The following is a 24,958-nucleotide window of genomic DNA, read 5'->3' on the forward strand; positions in this document are numbered from 1 at the left end:
TTTTAGGTTTAGTTTGATTGGGCCAAAGGCCCAATATGGGTCCGGTTGGTCCGGTTTAGCCCGTTCGGTCCAATCTTGGTCTGATTTCTACAAAATTGATATCGAAATTCTTGTCTCAATCTCCTCTATCATATTAAGCCATAAAAATCATATTTTTGACTTTTTAGAATAAATTCTAATTTATGGGTTAATTAGTCATTAATTAACCAGGTTTTACATTCTACCCACCTAATTGGGAATTTTGCCCACAAAATTCGAATTCAATTACTTGAGAATAAGTGCGGGTAATCAGATCGCATCTCTGATTCAAGTTCCCAAGTGTGCTCCTCAACACCGGCTCGACTCCATGCCACTTTGACTAATGAAATCTCTTTTCCACGCAACCATTTGATACTAGTATCATCAATTCTGATTGGAGGCACCGGAAGCGTCAAATCTTCTTTTAACTGAACCGATTCAGGTTCTAACACATGGCTAGCATCAGGAGTATACTTCCGAAGCTGCGACACATGAAACACGTCGTGCAGGTTCAAATGATGAGGTGGTAGAGCCATCTGATACACCATCAGTCCAACCCTCTCCAGGCTTTGAAATGGACCAATGTACCGAGGATTCAACTTCTTTGCTTTAATTGCCCTACCTACTCCTGTAGTTGGAGTAACTTTAAGGAAAACATGGTCTCCTTCCTCAAATTCCAAGGGCTTCCGCCTCTGATCGGCATAACTCTTCTAACGACTCTGCGCAGTAAACATCGTATCTCAGATTTTCTTGACTTATTCAGTGGTTTCAGCTATCATCTCCGGCCTCAACAAGCCTTTCTCCCTAGCTTCATACCAACATAGCGGAGATTGACATTTCCTCCCATATAGAGCCTCATACGGAGCCATTCCGATGCTCGCATGGTAGCTATTATTGTACGCAAACTCCACTAGCGGCATATATCGATCCCAGCTTGCCGGCTGATCTAGAACACAAGCCCTCAACATATCTTCTAAGGTTTGGATCGTCCTCTCAGATTGACCATCTGTTTGAGGATGGTAAGCTATGCTCAAGCTTAATCGGGTTCCGAAAGCTTTCTGAAATGCACCTCAAAATGTTGAAGTGAAACGACGATATCTATCAGAGATTATAGTAGCAGGTACACCATGAAGTCTCACAATCTCCTTTATGTATAACCGCACTAGCTCCTCAAGGGTGTAAGTCATCCGAATGGGTAAAAAGTGAGCTGACTTCGTCAGTCGGTCCCCAATCACCCAGATAGCATAAAAACCAGCCTTAGTCCTTGGCAATCCCGACACAAAGTCCATCGCAATGCTTTTCCACTTCCATTGTGGAACCTCTAAAGGTTGCCACGTCCCAGAAGGTCTCTGGTGTTTGATCTTTACCTTCTGACAGATTAAACACTTTGAAACATATTCTGCCACATTATTCTTCATACTCGGCCACCAAAACATTGCTTTTAGATCATGGTACATCTTAGTACTTCCCAGGTGGATAGAGAATCCACTTTTGTGTGCTTTCTTTAAGATATCTTGCCGCAAAGTGCCAACATCTAGCACAATGATCATACCCTTGAATCTCCATAACCCATCTTGATCCTCCGACACTCTCTACTGTTTCCCTTGCTCAATAGCTGGTAACACCTTCGATAACGCGTCATCATTTTCATGAGCCTTAAGGAGTTCGGATTTAAAGTCACTTGAGATCTGTAATTGACTCAAACACAGAGTTCCTGACACTTCTTGAACACCAATCTTCAGACTCTTGAATTCCTTGAGTAACTCCTCTTCTCGAAGTATCATCCAAGCAGCATACAACGACTTCTGACTTAACGCATCCGCCACTACATTCGCCTTCCCCGGATGGTAATTCAACTCAAAGTCATAGTCTTTCAATAATTTCATCAACCTCCTCTGTCTCATATTAAGCTCTTTCTGATCAAAGAGATATTTCAAGCTCTTGTGATCAGAAAAGACTTGGAACTTAACCCCATAGAGGTAATGCCTCCACACCTTTAGTGCAAACACAACCGCAGCAAGCTCCAGATCATGCGTAGGATAATTAACTTCATGAGGTCTCAACTGACGTGAGGCATACGCCACCACATTACGATGCTGTATTAGCACGCACCCTAGACCCTTCAGTGAAGCATCACAGTATACCTTAAATGACTCATTTGGCTCAGGTAACACCAACACAAGCACAGTGGTCAACTTTTGCTTCAACGCTTGAAAACTCTCCTCGCACTCAGGAATCTATACAAATGGCGCGTCCTTGTGGGTTAACCTTGTCAATGGCAAAGCTATTTGCAAAAAATATTTGATGAATCTTCAGTAATAGTCAGCTAGGCCCAGAAAACTCCTTATCTCAGTCACTGAGGTTGGTCGCCCCCAGTTCATTACCGCCTCCACTTTAGATGGGTCTACTGTTATCCCTTGCTTACTGACCACATGACCCAGAAACTTCACATCCTTCTTCTAGATTTCACATTTAGATAGTTTCGCATAGAGTTTCTTTTCCTTTAGTATCTGCAACACGGTCCTCATGTGTTCTGAATGCTCTTCTTCAGTTTTGGAGTAAATCAGTATGTCGTCAGACAAGAACGAATTTATCCAAAAATGGACGAAGGACTCTGTTCATATAATCCATAAACACTGCAGGATCATTTATCAATCCAAAAGACATTACAGTGTACTCATAATGACCATAACGAGTCCTGAAAGCGGTCTTAGGAATATCCTCACCCCTCACCCTTATCTGGTGATAACTAGATCGCAAATCGATCTTGGAGAAAACCCAGTTCCTTGTAACCGATCCATGAGATCATCATTTCTCAGCAATGGGTACTTATTCTTTATTGTAACCTTGTTTAGCTGCCTGTAATCCACACAGAGCCACATACTCCCGTCTTTCTTCTTTACCAGTAACACTGGTGCACCCCACGGGGAAACACTTAGTCGGATAAAGTTCTTACCCAACAAATCATCTAACTGAGACTTTAGCTCGGCCATTTCTAGTGATGACATCTTATAAGGAGTACTCGAGATTGGTCCAACCCCAGGCACCAACTCAATAGCAAGCTCAACCTCTCGGTTAGGTGAAATTCATCAATATCGTCAGGAAACACCTCTAGAAACTGACACACAATCGGAATTTGTTCCAATCTTTGATCATCACCTGAAACACCCGCGGTTAACAACAGAATACCCTGACATTCGGTTCCAGAACAATTCACCATCATAGAATTTAAGTAATAACTATTCAATACAACCGGTCCTTTTGTATCTTCTGGCATAAAGTACACCGATTTGGCAGAACATTCGAGCAGGACATGGTTCTCAGATAACCAGTCTAATCCCAAGATAAGATTAAGACCGATCATCGGCAAGCAGATAAAATTATGGACAAAGTCACATTGCTTGACCCTAAATGCAACTTACGGGCATCCTAGCTTAGTTACTATGGCTTCATGGGTGGCATTATAAACCTTTAGGTCATAATCTAAAACTACAATCTTTAAGCCTAACTCACTAGCTTTTTCGAATGCAATGAATGAATGTATTGCTCCTGAATCAAATAAAGTATTTAAAGTTTGACCAACCATTTCACAGTTACCTCGGATAAGTGTCTTGGATCCCTCTGCACTTATAGCTGAGGTGGTGAACACCCGACCAGTCTGCTGTGCCTTCCCGACACCTTGTTTCTGGATCTTCAGACAGTTTGCGGCCTTATGTCCCGCTTTACCACAAGAATAGCACAAGCCCCACCCTTCCTTGCAAGGGGCTCCCAGATGGTGATTTTTGCACCAAGCACAAGCTTGCTCGTTCTGAGGCTGTTTCCCAAATCTCTTTACCTGGGAGTTGTTGTTGTTGGATCTCCTAAAATTGTTTTGACCCTGAGTTTGGTGTGATCCAAAACCTCCCTGCTTAAAAGGCGGACCTCTAGGAGCAAAGCTCTTCCATCGGTTCTGTGGGAATGGTCCCCTATGATTCCCTCTCTCTGCAGCTGCCTTCTTCATATACTCTTCAACAACCCTACTCTTTTTCACCAGCTCTGAGAAAGTTCTGATCTCCATTGATCCCACTGCACTGAAGATATCGCTCCGGAGTCCTCCTTCATACTTAATTCACTTCTATTCCTCAAAGTCTCCCGGAGCTCCCTCACACATACAGAAAAACCTGAACAACTCCTCAAACTTGTCAGTATACTCAGATACGGACATAGCACCCTACTTCAGCTGCAGTAACTCGAGTTCCTTGGCCGTTCAGGCAGAATTTGGAAAGTACTTTTATAGAACTCCTCTTGGAAGTGATACAAAAAAATTAATTCCTCTACATTAACTACCGGCAAGTGCACCGTGTCGTATCAAGTAATTAAACTCACTAAAGAGTGAGGTCTATCCCATGAGGATTAATGGATTAAGCAATCAATGGTTGATTAATTAGCCTAGTTAGACGGTTCAAGTTGGAGTGATAATCAAACAAGAAATTTAAATGACGTAAGAATAAATGGAAAGCAATAAAGTACAAGAGAGTAAATAGCAAAAAAAGTGAAATGCTGGAATATAAAAGAGAAATAAAGGACGAGAATGAAAGAAAGAAAAGTACCAGGAAGTAAATAACTAAAAAGAAAGAAAGAAAAGCACATGATTAAAGAGATATTGAATTCTCCAAATCAAGTTCATTCTCATCTCTTCCTCAATCAATGCATTCATTGATCTCATTGGCAATCTTAAGTGATTGGATCTTAATTCCTTGGCAATCCAATCTCTCTAAGCTTGAACAATTGTCCAATTCCTTGATTTAATTGCTAATGGAAAGAGATGAAGCTTGGTCACTAATTATACCACACACCTTCATAGATTAAAGTATTGGTAGGATTACATGTCACTAAATCAATCCAACCCCCCAACCTAATCCAATGTGAGAAAGCATTTCTAGCATGATCTCCTCATTCCTTTTCCAAGGTTCAAAGGAGATCCAAGCATGAACAATTTCTCCGTAAAGACAATTGTTCAATTGAATAAAGATTAAAAGCTTTCTAGCAAGACCAAGAGAAAAGACAGAGGAGGAAGAATGAAACTACAATTGATCCATTAAATAACAATAAAGCTCTCTAACCCAATGAAAAGAGTTAGTTTAATTCATTGCTCTGTTCAAACAGAAAATAAAGAAAGTGTAGATAGAAAAAAAAGGAAGTGCAGAAAATTAAAGATATTGATTAAGAATTAAAAACAGGAATTGAAAAATCAAAATTCATAATGAAAATTACAAATTAAAATGAAACTACTACTAAGGAAGAAAAGAAAAGAAAAGAAAAAAGAGTGTGTGAATGGTGTGTGTCAAGGGATGTGAATGCATGATTATGGACTCCCCTCCAATCAAGAATAATTCCTCCAATCCAGCCGATGCCTTTATATAGGCTTACAAAATAAAAAATGAAAATACAAATTACAAATGAAAATCCCTAATCTAGATGCTTCTTGTGCCTTGGATTGAGTGATGTTTGATGGGCTTTGCTTGCTTGCATGATCCAGGCATGTATTGGCAGTTATTAGGGCCGTTTTGGTGTCACAAACATTGAGAAGAACGTTCCCAGGCACGCTGCAGCATTTTCGTCAATGTTGTCATGCAAACATTGTCACCAATGTTTTTTCAGTCACGCGTATGCATGGGCGACGCATACGCGTGATCTGTGTTGCTAGCATTTGAGTGAGCATTGGAGACAACGTTGGCACGTCAACGTTCTACCCACGCATACCTGTGGGTGGTGCGTACGCGTGGATTGTCAATTTTTTCCTTCTACGTGGCTGCCAATTTTTCACACTCATGCGTACGCGTGGCTGCCAATTTTTCCATGCTTCTTGTTGAGCATGTTGGAGGTAACGTTGGTTCATCAATGTTCCCACCAACGTTATTTCTTCAATTTTTCCATACAGCGTTGGTTCATTGCCAACGTTTACTCCAACTTTGCCAACAACGTTAGCTCTCCTACTCTGCTTTTCTCTGCTTCTCTGCTTCTACTTAGTCTATCATCAAACAAATAAGTGTATCAAAGTAATATACAAGATGATCTTTATTATACTAAGTGTGCTAAAAATTCTCAAAATCATACTTTCACTTAGTGTGATCTATTTTATCATTTTTACCCTGTATATTAACAAAAATCCACCTATGCTTGAGAATTTGTTTCATGCAGAGATTTTTCATGCTTTTGTTCCTTTATAAACAGAATTTGTATGAAAACTAAACTAAAATCTATTGAAAAAGCATAGAAAAACAGGCCATGATGCCTTGGCATTACAACACCAAATTTAAATCTTGCTTGTCCCCAAGCAAGAGGAGAATCATGCAATAAGGTTTGACAATCCAAGGTAAGATGAATAGTAGTGTAATGTTCATGGTCAGCTAGTTTTCTATACATGTAACAATTACAAGAGAAATTCAAATGATTGATACTTCTATCTAGCTCACTTGATGAAATTCTTTTCTTTATGTTTCTTCCTTGAAACAAGCTTTTCATTCTTTTCTTAGCTTCTTGGGTGCTTTGCACCATGAGTTGAAAGCTACTACTCTAAGTGCTTTGTTTTCAAGTTTTACCACTTGATACATAAACACCACAAGCATTTAATCAGAGAACTTCTTTATGCTCATTTGTTTCTTTTCTTGACTCTCTAATCATTGATGCTCAGAGCCTTGAGCTTTTAAGGGAGTGCCTTTGCACTTGAGCCTAGCGTTGACTCTAAGTGCTTTGTTTTCAAGCTTTTTGCTTGATACATAAACACCACAAGTACTGACAATTGAATTGTCATTGGTACTTAGAGCCTTCAGCTTTCTCATTCTTTCCCTTTTCATTTTCTTGCCTTAATTGCAATTGCTTCTTCAAGGTTTTCATGATTTCAAAAAATTTCATAAAATGTCCTAGATGAAAACTTCAATTAAATAAAATCTAATGCAATTGAACAACAAAATAATCATGCTAGCCTTCAAATACTTATATGTCCATGCTAAGTTCTTCTTTAATGACCTTGTTTGTTTATGATTATGAAACTAAATTGCTGTGGACTCACAAAATTCAAGATGGAAATCATGATATCATGGTAAAATGTCACAATTCAAACATCAAACTATTCTTATTCATAAGGAGAAATCACACATACATACAAAGAAGATAGAAGACAATCATGCAATTGAAAATATTGGAAATAAATAAGAGAAAAAGGAACTTTACCACCTTGTAGTTCATCTTCATTGTTGTTGTCATTTTTCTCCCACTTTCTCCCTTCCCACACCAACTTAGGATGATTGCTTATCCTCAAGCAACAATTAAAACGGTGGTGATAGGGTCTATGATGGGTCATGAATGTCTTACACACTGAAATGTGAGTGATGCATGTGGTTAAGCAAGTAAAATTTAAAAATAAAACTGCAGGCCTAAAAAGCAAAGGAATTATGATTATACAAACAAGTGGTGTTGCTGGATACATTGCATAGAAAAAAAAATAAGTGGCACACCAAACTTAGTGCCAAAATTAGTGCGACACTTTCTCTTAGAATTGATGCACGTATCAGAAAGATTGAAAATAGATTGTTGCATGGCAACACCAAATTTAGAATGTAACCATATGCCAATTTATTTGATAGAAAGCTAAATAAAATAAGCTGTTGTATTAATAACACAATCACCAAGACCCAGAGATGTCACAAGCAGGGGTTTCTTGGTGAGGCATTAATACAAAAAGTCAGAGAGCATGGAAAATAAAGAACAAAAGCAATAAAATGAACAGAAAGAAAAATGTCTAATCTAGGTAGTCAACCAATCGGTAATTTGTTAATCATAATTAACCCCCGTCATCGGTGCCAAAAACTTGATACGGAAAAAATTAATTCCTCCGCATTAACTACTGGCAAGTGCACCGGGTTGTATCAAGTAATAAAACTCACTAAAGAGTGAGGTCGATCACACGAGGATTAATGGATTAAGCAATCAATGGTTGATTAATTAGCCTAGTTAGATGGTTCAAGTTGGAGTGATAATCAAACAAGAAATTTAAATGACATAAGAATAAATGGAAAGCAATAAAGTGCAAGAAAGTAAATGGAAAGAAAAGTAAAGTGTTGGAATATAAAAGAGAAATAAAGGACGGGAATGCAAGAAAGAAAAGTACATGGAAGTAAATAACTAAAAAGAAAGAAAGAAAAGCATAGGATTAAAGAGATATTGAATTCTCCAAATCAAGTTCATTCTCATCTCTTCCTCAATCAATGCATTCATTGATCTCCTTGGCAATCTTAAGTGATGGGATCCCAATTCCTTGGCAATCCAATCTCTCTAAGCTTGAACAATTGCCCAATTTCTTGATTTAATTGCTCATGAAAAGAGATGAAGCTTGGTCACTGATTATACCACAAACCTTCATAAATCAAAGTATTGGTAGGATTACATGTCACTATATCTATCCAACCCCCAACTTAATCCAATATAAGAAAGTATTTCTAGCATGATCCCCTCATTCCTCTTCCAAGGTTCAGAGGAGATCCAAGTATGAACAATTTCTCCGTTGAGACAATTGTTCAATTGAATGAAGATTGAAAGCTTTCTAGCAAGACCAAGTGAAAAGATAGAGGAAGAAGAATGAAAACTACAATTGATCCATTAAATAACAGTAGAGCTCTCTAACTCAATGAAAAGAGTTAGTTTAATTCATTGCTCTGTTCAAACAAAAAATGAAGAAAGTGCAGAAAGAAAAGAAAAGAAGTGCAGAAAATTAAAGATATAGATTAAGAATTAAAAACGAGAATTGAAACATCAAAATTCATAATGAAAATTACAAATTAAAATGAAACTAATACTAAGGAAGAAAAGAAAAGAAAAGGAAAAAGAGTGTGTGAATAGTGTGTCTCAGGGGATGTTGAATGCATGATTCTGGACTCCCCTCCAATCCAGAATAATTTCTCTAATCCAGCTGATGCCTTTATATAGGCTTACAAAATAAAAGATGAAAATGCAAATTACAGATGAAAATCCCTAATCTAGATGCTTCTTGTGCCTTGGATTGAGTGATGTTTGATGGGCTCTGCTTGCTTCCATGATCCGGAGGTGTATTGGCAATTATTTGGGCCGTTTTGGTGTCACAAACATCGAGAAGAACGTTCCCAGGCCCGCTGCAGCACTTTCGTCAATGTTGTCATGCAAACGTTGTCACCAACGTTTTTCCAGTCACGCGTACGCGTGACCTGTGTTGCTAGCGTTTGAGTGAGCATTGGAGACAATGTTGGCGCGTCAACATTCTACCCACGCTTACGCGTGGGCGACGCGTACGCGTGGATTGTCAATTTTTTCCTTCTCTCGTGTACGCGTGGATTGCCAATTTTTCACGCTCACGCATATGCGTGGGTGACGCATACGCGTGGCTGCCGATTTTTCCATGCTTCTTGTCGAGCACGTTGGAGGTAACATTGCTTCACCAACGTTCCCACTAATGTTGTTTCTTCAATTTTTCCATACAACGTTGGTTCATTGCCAACGTTTACTCCAACTTTGCGACCAACGTTAGCTTTCCAACTTTGCTTTTCTCTACTTCTCTGCTTCTACTTAGCTATCATCAAACAAATAAGTGTATCAAAGTAATATACAAGATGATCTTTATTATACTAAGTGTGCTAAAAATGCTCAAAATCATACTTTCACTTAGTGTGATCTATTTTATCATTTTTACCCTGTATATTAACAAAAATCCACCTATGTTTGAGAATTTGTTTCATGCAGAGATTTTTCATGCTTTTGCTCCTTTATCAACAGAATTGTACCATCTGTGCTTGCAGTGCTCGCTCCACAGCCTGAAACTAGGTATCGGCTTTAGTCGGGATAGTGGTTCCCTTGAACTTAGGTGGATTAACCTTCAAGAATGTTGCCAATGTTATCGAGCCCTAAGTTCCACCTCCGTCATTGCCATGGTTATTCATCTGTTGCCCAAGAGCCTCTACAGTGGCCTGCATAGCAGCAGCCATGTTCTCCAACTACACCCGGCCCCCGATCATTAGTACGACCTCTCCCACGGTCTCTACCGCGTCCACGAGGCGCCATCTGGTTCCTATACACACCAAACAATTGATATCAAGTTGATCAGTCTTAATATCGGAAGTTTAGTACTTCAAAGTCCCAAATGCATGCTCATGAATGTTTATGCCAGTTATATCAAGTAGATATACTAATAGCACATAACACACATACAGAGAATGCACAGATGCATAGTCAGTCAGTCCCTCAGGCTCTATAGGAACGAATTGCTCTGATACCATAATGTAACACCCTACCATACAGAGTCTTATGCTTAAGTCATAATTCAGAGATGGCAAGGTATTACGACCTCTAAAAATAAAATTTAGTACGCATAGTAATGAAAAAAATTATTATAACTAGGAGCCTTTGAAGAAAAAGAGGTAAAACAATATCGTATCTCGAAAGCGCGACACTCCGATTGATAACGTAACGAATAAAGGATAAGCTAACGCGAGATTATATATATACAAAGAAGTGTCAAAAACAGGAATATCAAAACTCAAAATCTGGTTGCGAAGATAACCGGTCTGAGCATAGATGTATACATAGAAATATATAAAGCAAGAAATCCAAAGGGACAAAAATACAGAAAACATATTCTCCAAAATCTCCTCTAAGAAGAGTCATCACAGTTTGTATTATTAGTAAAGATAACAAAAACATAAAACCAAAATATAGAGTTTCGAGAACCAAGGATCTTCGCTAATCCAGAAGTCTCCAGCATGCTTCAGCGAGAAGCCTCATGTCCTGCATCTGAAAATCACAAAATCCGCATGCGTGAAAACCAAAGGTTCTCAGTATGGTAATAGTGCTCGCATATCTAACATGTAATGTCCTGGGAATGTCGAAGACAATCCTCGAACTTCCAACAGATAAATCAAAGCTTATAAACAAACTAAACCATGAATGGCAACTGACTAAGGATCTTCAGTCTAACTAAGACTTCCTTTCCAAATTCTTCAGACCTCCCAACCACCAGCAGGAATATAATATGGCAAACACAGTTATATCAGGCAAGGGATATACAAATAGGAAACAGATACGACATTTAGACAATTAGCAAGTAATATGCAGTCAATTAGGCAATTCCAAATAATTCACATAATATACATATGATGTATGCCTGTCCTAATGGCTGATGAGTCTCATCTATCAGTTGTAAAGCCAACCCGACAACTCCTGGTAGCTAACCATTGGACTGTCCCTCTGTCGTGCATTCTCAACTCGAGTTATACTCAACATAAATCATAATTCATATCCAACACCCTCATTGGTGTATATTCACGCACTATTAGAAAAAGCATATTTATGGACGCAAAAAATCGACGGCTATCTCTCCCATCGATAATTTTCGACGGCTTGCTGTCGATATTTAAAAATAAAATTAAAAAATAAAATAATAAAATCGACAGCCTGGCCGTCGTTTTTTATGATACATTAAATCTCTTCTAACTATCGTCATATTGTTGATGGAGTGGGGGTCGAAAATACTTTTATATTAAAATCGACAGACATAGCGTCTATTTTTATATTTAAAATATCGACAACATTTTCGTCGATAAATTTAAACGGTTCAGATTGCTTTATAAAATCAAATAGATAGTGTGGATTCAATGTATAAAATAGACGTTAAAGACATTGCTTTTTTTTTCAAAATAAAATCAACATACACACCGTCGATTTTTATTGCTACAAAACACCAGCCACTCCCACTTCCCGCTCCAAGTTAGAAACACAATTTTATCCTTTTCTTTTCTTTTCTACATTCCACTTCTTTTCTACATTCAGAAACACAATTTCAGCCCACTTCACGGTTGCGCCGCCATCACTCCGTCGGAGCAATTCTGATGGGATTTTCACCAAACTATGCGTTCCTCATGTTCGGCCAGTTTGTCGCCGGCATAGGAATCGGTTTTGCTTTCCTCATTGCACCCTTTTACACCTCGAAAATCTCTCCTACTTCTTCCCGTGGCTTCCTCTGTTCCTTGCCTGAGGTCATATATCATCTCTACTCTCTTTCAATTTGTCTTATCTTTTATATTAGCGTGTGGTTCATATCATACTTGAACTTTTATTTTAGATCGCATTTGATTTTTAGGGTTCTGTTTTCTGAATACAATGCAATTAAAATACCTAGTTATAGTTTGGCTCTAAAGTCTAAACCATAGTATTAATTAACTGTTAACATCGTGTCGTATACAATTCTGGAATCCAATGAAGATACTCTGTGTGTGACCAAGAGTCCAAGAGTACTTTGACACGCATTTGAGATGTGATGTATGTATATTGCATAATCTTTGAAAATTACAAACTCATAATTCAAATTCAATCATAAACCACTAAATTGACTATCAATAACACATATTTATAGATAAATACGTAATAGTTAATTTAGCTACTATACATAAGAGTTAATTTAGTTTCTAATTTTGAGCAAGTGCATAACATTTCATATTCATATTATATTAGACAACTTTGCACAGGGATAATATTTTGGTGCACTAAACTGATTCACATGTGATTTAAAATTTATACATACCTTCAGGTCTTTTTGAACGGAGGAATATTGCTGGGATACATCTCAAACTATGCATTTTCAAAGCTTTCACTTCGAATGGGTTGGCGGTTGATGCTAGGAGTAGGAGCGATTCCTTCAATGTTCCTAGCCGTGGCGGTTTTAGCAATTCTTTTTTGAAGTGGCTTGATTCTCTTTTTCATTTTTCTGCATTTGTTATTTTAAATTGGGTTTTTGCTAATAATCTTAATGAGTGGCCACTGTATTCATTTTACAACTTGGAGTGCTGAATTTAATCAATCATTTTGATTAGCATGAGATTGCAGGGATGAGGCAATGTTGTTTCTGGTTTCAGAATTTTGCAATCCAATTGATCCAAGCTTCAGAATTACAATTCTATTTGAAGTCTCAGTTTTGCCATTCTCACTTGTTGGATTTTTCAGCTGAAACTTTGTTTTTTTTCCTGAAGAAGTTATGCTTCTTGTGGTTTACAGTTTCCCTTGTTTGTTCCACATTTCCAAGATCTTGTTCAGTGAAGTTGGAACAAGTAACAGAACTATATTCATTGTTATCTGTCCCATGAAATTTCACAAACTCTTGTATACATTTCAACAAAAGTGAATTTGGGTTTTGTATAAGTGCAAGAAACAATTCCTTGTCTAAGCTTATAAGTTGAAGTGCTTCCATAAGTTCCTGCGAATGAAGGTATTTTCTAGCTTCTGCCAGATCTTTGCCATTCAGTATCATCTGATTCACAAATTCATGAATTACCTCTCTTGCAATGTTTTCAGAAATTGCATGCTTCTGGTTTGACCGAGTATGAACTCCTCTATCATTGCCATGCTTCACAGAACAAGACTCTTTAAAGTGACAAAACTCTTCAATTATGTTATCCAGATCAAGATCATCTTTTGATTGCCGCCGAGAGTGTTGATTATGCAAGTACTTAGATTTCATGGTTGCATCCAAATTCAGATTATTAATGTCCATATCACAGCTTTTACTGCTAGATTTCTTTTTCCTTTTGTAATCCGTCGGCTGCGGAACTTCACATTTTAATCTGGATCCATTTGGTTCTAAAAAGAACTAGGCGTAATGCAGTAATTTTTGAATCAAATGTAGTAGATGATTCAGTATAGAATAAGAGCAAGTTTCCTAAATCTAGAGATTGTATTCACTTCTTGATGGTATTTTCTCATTTACTATTGTTGGCAGCTAAGAAGTTTGGGGTTAATGAATTTGTGAACTCGAAAGATCATAACAAATCTATACAAGAGGTTAGTTCATTCTATTATGTATATATATATATATATATATATATATATATATATATATATATGACTCTGTTGGATAACAAAATGAAAAAGAAGAAGAGAAGTGTGTTTGGAAAATCATTTTCATATGACTCTGTTGTTTGTTGTGTCATTTATTATGCATAAAGGGAAAGTATCCAATGCAAAAAATACAAAGGAAGCTTATTTCATTATATGCTTCAATCAACTACCTAATATGGACGTGGATGCGGTAATTTCCTATTCAAATTATCCGTCTATGGTTCTACTAGTACTAAGGTTTGATTTGATTATGTTATGTTATAGGTCAGTTTTACTGGTTCGACAGAGACTGGCCGGAAGGTAATGATTGTATTGTATCATTCAATTTTGTTAGGTCATAGCACATGTCATCATGGCTTTGATCTTTTGGTACCGTGCTAATTCTGTAGATTTAAAGAGCAAAGATGCTTCCCAATCCATTTATATGTTTATCTTTAAGGTATGCAATTGCTACTTTACACTATAAAGTGATATGAGAAATTAGTTTTCTAGATGAATCCAAAATATTTCATGATGGAATTTATATGATAAGTTCACCCTGTATTTTTAATACATTAATATTTACAAGATAATAAGATCCTTTTATGTAACCACTCAATCAATTACTTTATTATGTGATTGATGATACTATCCAAAAGAGAAGAACTATGATGCCATTGAAAAGTCAATGTTGACCAAAGTTATGAATGCTTGTGAATATAAGTTACGTTATTTCTAATGATTCATATATTTCATTTTATTTTATTTGTTTAGCTTCTTTGTGTGGAGAACATCCTTGTACTTCTCGTGAGATGAAGATGCAGATGAATTATTCATATAATAAATAGTGCAAACTTTTCTGCTACATATCTTGGTTCAATAAATAATTTTGTAGATATATAGTTATTCAGGTTGATTATATATTTTTATATAAATAAACTTAATTATTGTTTTTCGTCCATAACTTTGCTTTAATATCAAATGGAAAATATCTGGATGCATGTCTTACAATTTTGGATAGGAAAACTTCCATCACACGTGCATAAATGGAAAAACATATAAAGAAAAAATTCCAAAAATTCATTGCATGAAACTAGCTTTTCAATCAAGAACAAGTACATTTATAATGTGAACTTGAAAAATACTATATAATCATATGGAGTCATGAAGTATAAAGAGAGGCACAATTACTTTAAACTGCAGACTAGTAAGGCACATTTTTATTATTTTAAACTGCAGCTAGTAAGGCACAGTTTGAGAAAATTCTGTCCTATATTGAGCTTGGAAAGAAAGAAGGAGCTACCCTTTTAACTGGGGAAAAAGATTTGGAAACAAGGGCTACTACATTGAGCCTACAATTTTCTCTAACGTTAAGGTGCATTTTCAACTCTTCAAGAAACATGAAAACTGGCCTTCTTTATTAATATTCATAATTGCTTCACACTATCCATTTTAGGAGGACATGCTAATATCACAAGATGAGATATTTGGACCTGTCATGGTGCTTTCTAAGTTCAAGTAAGTACTAAGTACATCTTGTATTTTTTTCGCCCTCAATGTTCGAAGGCAAATTCTTCTCTCTATTCACTTTTATCTCGATGACTCTTTTATTAATATATTCACAAGTTCACCTAACTTGTTAGGAAATCATTTCTCGTAAAAGTTTAAGCTGTTAGATAAAAATAGATGAATGTTTTCATGTTAACGAGAATCAAACTTTAAATCTTTTAATATTATACTAAAAACAGGAGCATTGAGGAAAGAATTGAGAAGGCGAATAGCAGCAAATATGGGCTAGCGTCGGGAATTGTGACAAAGAACATGGATATTGCAAACACAGTGTCAAGGTCCATCCGAGCAGGTATTGTTTGGATCAACTGCTTCTTTGCCTTTGATATTGATTGCCCTTTTGGAGGCTACAAGATGAGTGGATTTGGAAGAGATTATGGATTGGAAGCACTCGATTAGGTTATTTAATTACTTTACTTTGAATATTTTGTATTATTAGTGGATTGCAATTTAAACGAATATAAGTCTAAGTTTAGTTATTTATTATCTTGAGTCTTTATGTTAGAGGATTATTTATTATTTTGATAAGTTTGTAAACTCATTATCTAATATTTAGTATAAATTTTATTTTTATATTTAAAACTTTATTTGTCTTATTATTTAATATTTTGTATAAATTTTATTTATATATTTAAAAGTTTATTTGCTAATTGTTTACTATTTTTCAAATAAAAAAAAATAATTAAAACATATAACTATTAAAATCGACGGAAAAGTTGTCGCTTTTTAAATTCAAAATATAGACAAAGAATTTGTCAGTATCTAAATTAATAAATCGACGAAAACTGTGTCGATTTTATTAAGCATATTATAAACGAAACCCTTGTCGATTTAATTGAATCAAATATCGACAGAAAGGTCATCGATTTTAGTAAGGAGGCAGAATTTCCAAACTCATATTATAGACGAAAACGCTGTCGATTTTATTACATTATTATCGACGTCAAGGCAAGCCGTCGATTTTATTAGAATTTTGAAAAATCGACAAGCTTAATAGCGATCACCTCCGCCATCGAAATTTAATATTATCGACGGCTTAGCCGTCGATTTTAATGATGTTTCTTGTAGTGACGAGGGCGAGCTCATCCGGAACTTTCACAGTGTCCGGTCACACTTACGACATAGGGTCAGCAGAGTATCGAGTCTCCACCTAGAGCACGTGGTGGCTAGCCACTGCTTTCACCTAGAGAAACTTGTATCTCAGATAGTGGAAGTCAAGGTAGCAAAAATCGAGATTTTACATAAAATCGAAAAGATAATTAAAAATCGTAAAACGGAACGTAAAATTTTATTAAATATATAAATTTATTAATATCAATTATTAGAGCAATATAATATGATAAAATTAAGTAATTTAAATAAAAATAAAAATTTAAATTTGACAAAAATATCATAAATAATAACATGATGATAAAATAAAACTAAAGTAGCATAAATATATAACAAAATGCAACATTTGTAAAGTTCAAAGATAAAAATATAAACTAGCCAAAGTCTAATATGCAACATTGGTGCACGAAATTGTGATCATCAATGGCGCCATCAACATGGTACGCACAATTGTAATCTCAACTCTTTATCACAACTTCGCACAACTAACCAGCAAGTGCACTAAGTCGTCCAAGTAATAAACCTTACGCGAGTAAGGGTCGATCCCACGGAGATTGTTGGTATGAAGCAAGCTATGGTCATCTTGTAAATCTCAGTCAGGCAGATTCAATTGGTTATGAATTATTTATGAATAAAACATAAAATAAGGATAGAGATACTTATGTAATTCATTGGTGAGAATTTCAGATAAGCGTATGGAGATGCTTTGTCCCTTCCGTCTCTCTGCTTTCCTACTGTCTTCATCCAATCATTCTTACTCCTTTCCATGGCAAGTTGCATGTAGGGTTTCACCGTTGTCAGTGGCTACCTCCCATCCTCTCAGTGAAAATGTTCAACGCGCTTTGTCACAGCACGGCTATTCAGCTATCGGTTCTCGATCATGTCAGAATAGAATTCAGTGATTCTTTTGCGTCTGTCACTAACGCCCCACAATCGCGAGTTTGAAGCTCGTCACAGTCATTCAATCCTTGAATCCTACTCAGAATACCACAGACAAGGCTTAGACCTTCCGGATTCTCTTGAATGCCGCCATCAATTCTAGCTTATACCATGAAGATTCCGATTAAGGGATCCAAGAGATATCCACTCAATCTAAGGTAGAACGGAGGTGGTTGTCAGGCACATGTTCATAGGTGAGAATGATGATGAGTGTCACAGATCATCACATTCATCAAGTTGAAGAACAAGTGATATCTTAGAACAAGAATAAGCTGAATTGAATAGAAGAATAATAGTAATTGCATTGATACTCGAGGTACAGCAGAGCTCCACACCTTAATCTATGGTGTGTAGAAACTCCACCGTTGAAAATACATAAGAACAAGGTGATCATTGGCTTCGGCCCTAGAGAGGAAACCAGAAGAACCAAGATCTGATCTAAGATCTAAAGTGATCAAAAGATGAAAATACAATAGCAAAAGGTTCTACTTATAGAGAACTAGTAGCCTAGGATTTACAAAAATGAGTAAATGACGTATAAATCCACTTCCGGGCCCACTTGGTGTGTGCTTGAGCTGAGCATTGAAGCATTTTCGTGTAGAGACTCTTCTTGGAGTTAAACGCCAGCTTTTGTGCCAGTTTGGGCGTTTAACTCCCATTCTTGTGCCAATTCCGGCGTTTTACGCCATAATTCTTGAGCTGACTTGGAACGCCTGTTTGGGCCATTAAATCTCGGAAAAAGTATGGACTATTATACATTTCTGGAAAGCCAAGGATGTCTAATTTCCAACGCAGTTGAGAGCGCACCAATTGGGCTTCTGTAGCTCCAGAAAAGCCACTTCGAGTGCAGGGAGGTCAGAATCCAACAGCATCTGCAGTCCTTTTCAGCCTCTGAATCAGATTTTTGCTCAGGTCCCTCAATTTCAGCCAGAAAATACCTGAAATCACAGAAAAACACACAAACTCATAGTAAAGTCCAGAAAAGTGAATTTTAACTAAAAACTAATAAAAATATAATAAAAACTAACTAAAACATACTAAAAACAATGCCAAAAAGCGTATAAATTATCCGCTCATCACAACACCAAACTTAAATTGTTGCTTGTCCTCAAGCAACTGAAGATAAAATAAGATAAAAAGAAGAGAATATGCAATGAATTCCAAAAACATCTATGAAGATCAGTATTAATTAGATGAGCGGGGCTTTTAGCTTTTTGCCTCTGAACAGTTTTGGCATCTCACTTTATCCTTTGAAATTCAGAATGATGGGCTTCTATAGGAACTCAGAATCCAGATAGTGTTATTGATTCTCCTAGTTAAGTATGATGATTCTTGAACATAGCTACTTTATGAGTCTTGGCCGTGGCCCAAAGCACTCTGTCTTCCAGTATTACCACCGGATACATACATGCCACAGACACATAACTGGGTGAACCTTTTCAGATTGTGACTCAGGTTTGCTAGAGTCCCCAATTAGAGGTGTCCAGGGTTCTTAAGCACACTCGTTTTGCCTTGGATCACAACTTCATTTTTTTCTTTTTCTTTTCCCTTTTTTTTGTTTTTTTTAATTCACTATTTTTTCTTGCTTCAAGAATCATTTTTTTATGATTTTTCAGATCCTCAATAATATGTCTCCTTTTTCATCATTCTTTCAAGAGCCAACATTCATGAACAACAAATTCAAAAGACATATGCACTGTTTAAGCATACATTCAGAAATCAAAAGTATTGCCACCACATCAAAATAATTAATCTGTTATAAAATTCAAAATTCATGCAATTCTTCTCTTTTTCAATTAAGAACATTTTTTCATTTAAGAAAGGTGATGGATTCATAGGACATTCATAACTTTTAAGGCATAGACACTAAGACACTAATGATCATAAGACACAAACATAGATGATGAACATAAGCATAAAAATTCGAAAAACAGGAAAATAAAGAACAAGGAAGTTAAAGAACGGGTCCACCTTAGTGATGGCGGCTTGTTCTTCCTCTTGAAGATCTTATGGAGTGCTTGAGCTCCTCAATGTCTCTTCCTTGCCTTTGTTACTCATCTCTCATGATTCTTTGATCTTCTCTAATTTCATAGAGGAGGATGGAATGTTCTTGGTGCTCCACCCTTAGTTGTCCCATGTTGGAACTCAATTCTCCTAGGGAGGTGTTGATTTGCTCCCAATAGTTTTGTGGAGGAAAGTGCATCCCTTGAGGTATCTCAGGGATTTCATGGTGAGTGGGATCTCTTGTTTGCTCCATCCTCTTCTTAGTGATGGGCTTGTCTTCATCAATGAGGGTGTCTCCCTCTATGTCAATTCCAACTGAATAACAGAGGTGACAAATGAGATGAGGGAAGGCTAACCTTGCCAAGGTAGAGGACTTGTCTGCCACCTTATAAAGTTCTTGGGATATGACCTCATGAACTTCTACTTCCTCTCCAATCATGATGCTATGAATCATGATAGCCCGGTCTATAGTAACTTCGCACCTGTTGCTAGTGGGAATGATTGAGCATTGGATAAACTCCAACCATCCTCTAGCCACGGGTTGAGGTCATGCCTTCTCAGTTGAACCGGCTTCCCTCTTGAATCTCTATTCCATTGAGCGCCCTCTTCACAAATGTTTATGAGGACTTGGTCCAACCTTTGATTAAAGTTGACCCTTTTTGAGTTTGAAAGGGACCTCGGGGATCACCTTCTTCATGGCCACAACTTTATAGAAGTGGTCTTGATGCACCCTTGAGATGAATCTCTCCATCTCCCATGACTCGGAGGTGGAAGCTTTTGCCTTCCCTTTCCTCTTTCTAGAGATTTCTCCGGCCTTAGATGCCATAAATGGTTATGGAAAAACAAAAAGCAATGCTTTTACCACACTAAACTTAGAAGGTTTGCTCGTCCTCTAGCAAAAGAAGAAAGAAGAGAGTAGAAGAAGAAGAAATAGAGGAGATGGAGGTGGCTATGTGGTTCGGCCAAGGGGGAGAAGTGGTGTTTAGGTTGTGTGAAAATGAAGGAGTGAAGATGGGTTTATATAGGAGTGGAGAGGGGGTGTATGGTTTGGCTATTATGGGTGGGTTTGGGAGGGAAAGTGGTTTGAATTTGAATGGTGAGGTATGTGGGGTTTTATGAAGGATGGATGTGGGTGGTGAAGAGAATAGTGGGATTTGATAGGTGAGGGGTTTTTGGGGAAGAGGTGTTGAGGTGATTGGTGAATGGGTGAAGAAGAGAAAGAGTGGTGAGGTAGGTGGGAATCCTGTGGGGTCCACAGATCCTGAGGTGTCAAGGAAAATTCATCCCTGCACCAAGTGGCGAGCAAAAATGCTCTTTATGCCAATTCTGGCGTTAAACGCCGGGCTGGTGCCCAATTCTAGCGTTTAACGCCAACTTCTTGCCCTTTCCTGGCGTTTAACGCCAGTCTGGTGCCCCTTTCTGGCGTTAAACGCCCAGAATGGTGCCAGACTGGGCGTTAAACGCCCATTTGCTGCCCTTACTGGCATTTAAACGCCAGCAAGTTTTCCTCCAGGGTGTGCTGTTTTTCTTTCTGTTTTTCATTCTATTTTTGCTTTTTCAATTGATTTTGTGACTTCCCATGATCATCAACCTACAAAAAACATAAAATAACAAAGAAAATATAGATAAATATAACATTGGGTTGCCTCCCAATAAGCGCTTCTTTAATGTCAGTAGCTTGACAGTGGGATCTCATAGAGCCTCACAGATACTCAGAGCCATGTTGGAACCTCCCAACACCAAACTTAGAGTTTGACTGTGGGGACTCTGTTTGACTCTGTTTTGAGAGAAGCTCTTCATGCTTCCTCTCCATGGTTACAGAGGGATATCCTTGAGCCTTAAACACTAAGGATTCTTCATTCACTTGAATGATCAATTCTCCTCTGTCAACATAAATCACAGCCTTTGCTATGGCTAGGAAGGGTCTGCCAAGAATGATGGATTCATCCATGCACTTCCCAGTCTCTAGGACTATGAAATCAGCAGGGATGTAACGGTCTTCAGTCTTTACCAGAATATCCTCTTCAAGTCCATAAGCTTGTTTTCTTGAATTGTCTGCTATCTCTAGCGAGATTCTTGCAGCTTGCACCTCAAAGATCCCTAGCTTCTCCATTACAGAGAGAGGCATAAGGTTTATGCTTGACCCTAGGTCACACAGAGCCTTCTTGAATGTCATGGTGCCTAATGTACAAGGTATTGAGAACTTCCCAGGGTCCTGTCTCTTTTGAGGTAATCTCTGCCTAGTCAAGTCATCCAGTTCTTTGGTGAGCAAAGGGGGTTCATCCTCCCAAGTCTCATTACCAAATAACTTGTCATTTAACTTCATGATTGCTCCAAGGTATTTAGCAACTTGCTCTTCAGTGACATCTTCATCCTCTTCAGAGGAAGAATACTCATCAAAGCTCATGAATGGCGGAAGTAAATCCAATGGAATCTCTATGGCCTCAGTGTGAGCCTCAGATTCCCATGGTTCCTCATTAGGGAACTCATTGGAGGCCAGTGGACGTCCATTGAGGTCTTCCTCAGTAGTGCTCACTGCCTCTTCCTCCTCTCCAAATTCGGCCATGTTAATGGCCTTGCACTCTCCTTTTGGATTCTCTTCTGTATTGCTTGGAAGAGTACTAGGAGGGAGTTTAGTAACTTTCTTACTCAGCTGACCCACTTGTGCCTCCAAGTTTCTAATGGAGGTCTTTGTTTCAGTCATAAAACTTTGAGTGGTTTTGATTAGATCAGAGACCAAGGTTGCTAAGTCAGAGTGGCTCTGCTTAGAATTCTCTGTCTGTTGCTGAGGAGATGATGGAAAAGGCTTGCCATTGCTAAACCTGTTTCTTCCACCATTATTGTTGTTGAAACCTTGTTGAGGTCTCTGTTAATCCTTCCATGAGAGATTTGGATGATTTCTCCATGAAGGATTATAGGTGTTTCCATAGGGTTCTCCCATGTAATTCACCTCTTCCATTGATGGGTTCTCAAGATCATAAGCTTCTTCTTCAGATGAAGCGTCCTTAGTACTGCCTGGTGCAGCTTGCATTCCAGACAGACTTTGAGAAATCATATTGACTTGCTGAGTCAATATTTTGTTCTGAGCCAATATGGCATTCAGAGTATCAATCTCAAGAACTCTTTTTTTCTAATTCGTCCCATTTCTCACAGGATTCCTTTCAGAAGTGTACATGAATTGGTTATTTGCAACCATTTCAATGAGTTCTTGAGCTTCTGCAGGCGTCTTCTTCAGATGAAGAGATCCTCCAGCAGAGCTATCCAATAACATCTTGGATAGTTCAGACAGACCATCATAGAAGATACCTATGATGCTCCATTCAGAAAGCATGTCAGAAGGACACTTTCTGATCAATTGTTTGTATCTTTCCCAAGCTTCATAGAAGGATTCACCTTCCTTCTATCTGAAGGTTTGGACTTCCACTCTAAGCTTACTCAATTTTTGAGGTGGAAAGAACTTTGCCAAGAAGGCATTGACTAGCTTTTCCCAAGAGTTCAGGCTTTCTTTAGGTTGTGAGTCCAACCATATCCTAGCTCTGTCTCTTACAGCAAAAGGGAATAGCATAAGTCTGTAGACCTCAGGGTCAACCCCATTGGTCTTGACAGTGTCACAGATTTGCAAGAATTCAGCTAAAAACTGATGAGGATCTTCCAATGGAAGTCCATGGAACTTGCAATTCTGTTGCATTAGAAAAACTAATTGAGGCTTAAGCTCAAAGTTGTTTGCTCCAAGGGCAGGGATAGAGATGCTTCTCCCATAGAGGTCAGGAGTAGGTGCAGTAAAGTCACCCAGCACCTTCCTTGCATTGTTGGCATTGTTGTTGTTTTCGGCTGCCATGTCTTCTTCTTTGAAAAATTCTGTTAGGTCCTCTACAGAGAGTTGTGCTTTAGCTTCTCTTAGCTTTCTCTTCAAGGTCTTTTCAGGTTCAGGGTCAGCCTCAACAAGAATGCTTTTGTCTTTGCTCCTGCTCATATGAAAGAGTAGAGAACAAGAAAATATGGAATCCTCTATGTCACAGTATAGAGATTCCTTGAGATGTCAGAGGAAAAGAAAAATAGAAGGAAGAGGTAGAAGAATTCGAACTTAGAAAGATAGAGTTTGAATTGTGCATGTTAGTCCATAAATAGAAGGATGTGAGAAGAGGGGAAGAAATTTTCGAAAATAAATTAAAAAGATTTTAAAAACATTTTGAAAATTTGAAGAATAATTTTCGAAAACTAAGATTGAGAAAGAAGTAAAGTGATTTTTGAAAAAGATTTTGAAATTAGAAATCAAAAGGATATGATTTGAAAACTATTTTGAAAAAGATGTGATTAAAAAGATATGATTGAAAAGATATAGTTTAAAAAGATATGATTAAGAAGACATGATTTGAAAAACAATTTAAAAAGATTTCATTTTTAAAATCAATGACTTGGCTAACAAGAAAAGATATGATTCAGACATTAAACCTTTCTCAACAGAAAAGGCGACATACTTGAAACGTTGAATCAAATCATTAATTGTTATCAAGTATTTTTGAAATTGGAAAGAAATTGATTTTGAAAATATATGATTGAAAAGATATGATTTGAAAAAGATTTGATTTTGAAAAATTTTGAAAACTTGAAAAAAAAATTTGACGCCAGAATTGGCATAAAGAGCATTTTTGCTCGCCACTTGGTGCAGGGATGAATTTTCCTTGACACCTCAGGATCTGTGGACCCCACAGGATCCCCACCTATCCCACCACTCTCTCTCTTCTTCACCCATTCACCAATCACCTCAACACCTCTTCCCCAAAAACCCCTCACTTATCAAATCCCACTATTCTCTTTACCACTCACATCCATCCTTCATAAAACCCCACCTACCTCACCATTCAAATTCAAACCACTTTCCCTCCCAACCCACCCTCACATGACCGAACCATACACCCCCTCTCCACTCCTATATAAACCTATATTCACTCCTTCATTTTCACACAACCTAAACACTACTTCTCCCCCTTGTCCGAACCACAAAGCCACCTCCATCTCCTCTATTTCTTCTTCTTCTACTCTCTTCTTCCTTCTTTTGCTCGAGGACGAGCAAACCTTCTAAGTTTGGTGTGGTAAAAGCATTGCTTTTTGTTTTTCCATAACCATTTATGGCATCTAAGGCCAGAGAAACCTCTAGAAAGAGGAAAGGAAAGGCAAAAGCTTCCACCTCCGAGTCATGGGAGATGGAGAGATTCATCTCAAGGGTGCATCAAGACCATTTCTATGAAGTTATGACCAAGAAGAAGGTGATCCCCGAGGTCCCTTTCAAACTCAAAAAGGGTCAACTTTGATCAAAGGTTGGACCAAGTCCTCATAGACATTTGTGAAGAGGGCGCTCAATGGAAGAGAGATTCAAGAGGGAAGCCGGTTCAACTGAGAAGGCATGACCTCAAGCCCGTGGCTAGAGGATGGATCCAATGCTCAA

At 37.7% G+C, this 24,958-nt stretch overlaps 1 long non-coding RNA gene, 1 other non-coding gene and 1 pseudogene across 2 annotated transcripts; all 3 read left to right on the forward strand.

Annotated features, from left to right (window-relative positions):
- The first annotated feature begins 11,714 nt into the window (after nucleotides 1-11,714).
- Nucleotides 11,715-13,737, forward strand: LOC140174478 (uncharacterized). The gene is made up of 3 exons (XR_011863831.1): nucleotides 11,715-12,056; nucleotides 12,608-13,282; nucleotides 13,369-13,737. It is a non-coding gene; the product is annotated as an uncharacterized lncRNA (long non-coding RNA).
- A 349-nt stretch (nucleotides 13,738-14,086) lies between these two features.
- LOC112744093 (aldehyde dehydrogenase 1-like) lies at nucleotides 14,087-16,041 on the forward strand (annotated as a pseudogene).
- A 6,796-nt stretch (nucleotides 16,042-22,837) lies between these two features.
- On the forward strand, nucleotides 22,838-22,945 carry LOC112713392 (small nucleolar RNA R71). Its single transcript, XR_003158369.1, has one exon. It is a non-coding gene; the product is annotated as a small nucleolar RNA R71 (small nucleolar RNA).
- Nucleotides 22,946-24,958: the final 2,013 nt, after the last annotated feature.

The sequence above is a fragment of the Arachis hypogaea genome, chromosome 1, assembly GCF_003086295.3.
Source record: "Arachis hypogaea cultivar Tifrunner chromosome 1, arahy.Tifrunner.gnm2.J5K5, whole genome shotgun sequence".
Classification (NCBI taxonomy): domain Eukaryota; kingdom Viridiplantae; phylum Streptophyta; class Magnoliopsida; order Fabales; family Fabaceae; genus Arachis; species Arachis hypogaea.